The sequence below is a fragment of the Berghia stephanieae genome, chromosome 2, assembly GCF_034508935.2.
Source record: "Berghia stephanieae isolate SIO BIC M18660-M18661 chromosome 2, UCSD_Bste_1.3, whole genome shotgun sequence".
NCBI classification, from domain to species: domain Eukaryota; kingdom Metazoa; phylum Mollusca; class Gastropoda; order Nudibranchia; family Aeolidiidae; genus Berghia; species Berghia stephanieae.
This window is the reverse complement of record NC_088361.1, coordinates 105,185,025-105,187,524: the sequence shown is the minus strand read 5'-3', so window position 1 is coordinate 105,187,524 and position 2,500 is coordinate 105,185,025.

Here is a 2,500-nt window from a genome sequence, read left to right as displayed (position 1 = left end):
ATAAGCAGCAGAGCTGAACCCGTGATAAAACATGGAAAAGAGGGGGGCATGTAAGGCAGGAGGGGGGGGGGGGGGGCGCCATAAATAGAGGGCGATGTTGCTGCTGCTGATAATGTTGTTGTTGATTCTGTTGTTATTGATGTTTTTGAGCGGAATGTAGGATGAGGCAAATGTAACACAATCTGTTCTGGTCACGGTCTGTGTTGTCTGTCTATTACACGTCAAACCTTGGGACACATTCTTACAGTGACACGCTTCTTGTTGTTTTTTATCTTAAGCTTTTACGTGATCATTGACCTCGGATTTCATAAAAATGATTAATAATATTCATTTGGGAAAGAATAGAGAGAACGAAGTTGACGTGACTCAGGTCTTTGTTATTGTTTTTCGCCATCCATGTTTATGACTAGTTCTCATTAAACTGTATTTACCAGACTATAAATGTTCAAGGTTACACATAGTTTTGTGTGTTTGGTCCGTTATATTTCCGGATGGCACTGTTGTGAGCTTCTTAGCCTAGCGCACAGCTTCTATAGATTGAATGAAGTTGACGTCACTCGGGTCTTTGTTATTGTTTTTTGCCATCCACACCTATGAGTAATTCTCACTTAACTATCTTATCCAGACTATAAAAGTTAATGGTTACACAACTATGTGTAACCATGAACATCTATAGTCTGGATAACACATTTTAATGGGAATTACTCATAAACGAGGATGACAAAATAATAACAAAGACCTGAGTGACGTCAACTTCATTCTATCTATACACAGATCAAATGCAACCTTGTGAAATAATAAGTAAAATTAAACATTAAAATTTATTTAGAGCATTTTACCCATATGCACGTTGAATGGGTTGCTCCAGAGGGCCATGATTTGAATTCAAATTTCCGATTCATACTGAACAAGTCGCCTGTTAGGCATTCTTTTTGTACAAACACTGTATAGATTCTCATTCACACTTCAGTCCACTGAGGTATAATAGTATGTAAAGAGACCTGCTCAATCGCAATCATTGTTACCCATCCAATCACTAACAACTCTAAACATCGCTTTATAATTACAAAATGTGACAGTGCATTCTCTTGTCGTGTGTTCCGTGGCCATAATATGAATTTTAAAATCCTGGGTGGGGCTCCTGATCTCCCAATGTGGGCAGGGAGGTATATACTGTGTCTTCTATCCCCTTATATTTAATCTGTCTTTGTCTTGGAATGAGATTATTTGGTTTTGTCCTGGCCCTGGCCGGAGTCCTGGTTGGGAGGAAAACAGTCAAATGCATAGTTATTGTTTTGGGAGATGATATTTTTTTCCTTGTAAATCATCTCTCTTGTTATGTATTATTATATTTGTTATTTTGAATGTATAATGTAAGCATTTGTGTGTATTCCTCTTTGTTGGATTTTGTGCTTGTGTCCGGATGAGACTTATAGTTGATCTCCAACTAAGTGCATTGGTGGTATGCTCTTGGAATCTACATCTGATCCCTATTTGTTCCCAGTTGCCCTTTGTCTTACTTTCTCTTGGGTGCTTTAATTGTAATTCTAGAACTTTTACTCTCCCATTTTCTTCCTTTTTACTGGCGCTGATATAACCTAAATGTGTTGCAAGAGCCGTAAAACCCTTTTTTAAAATAAAAAAATTTAAATAAAAAAACAATTAAAATCAATGAATGAACTGATGAAAGTTTTGAGATGCATTTTTGTATCACTCTCGCATAAAAAACAAACATTCCTTTCTATTTGTGCGAGACAGCTGATATTCCATAAATCGATAATAATATTAATCCGTTGTCATTCATTTACTGTGTACCTCAATTACAACTCCCTTCCCCCCCCCCCCCCCCCCCCCAACTCTCTCTCTCTCTCTCTCTCTCTCTCTCTCTCTCTCTCTCTCTCTCTCTCTCTCTCTCTCTCTCTTTTATTTTTTTTTCTTTCTTTCTTTCCCTAACATTCTTCTAGTATTTCAAAATCTAAGCTTGTATTTTTTTTTTCTTTTGTTTTAGTTTTCTCTCCATCTGTCTATCTATCTATCTAACTATCTATGTATCTATCTATCTATCTATCTATCTATCCATCCATCCATCCATCCATCCATCCATCCATCTATCTATCTATCTATCTATCTATCTATCTATCTATCTATTTATCTATCTATCTATCTATCTATCTATCTGTCTGTCTGTCTGTCTGTCTATCTATCTATCTATCTATCTATCTATCTATCTATCTATCTATCTATCTATCTATCTATCTATCTATCTATCTCATTCTCTCTGCTTATATTTGTCACTTTTTACAAACAAAATTCTAATCATATGTAGACGAATTATGTCTCAACCAAAGACTACATTCTGTATTCTGTACTATGCAGTAGGTCACGTCATTGTGTTTCCTGTTTTGACAGGTGCGTAGTTGAACGTTCGTCGGTCAGTCAGTCAGAATCAGGGACGGCTGGTAATAATGGGCAGGGTGGGCAAATACCAGCCTGTTTTTTT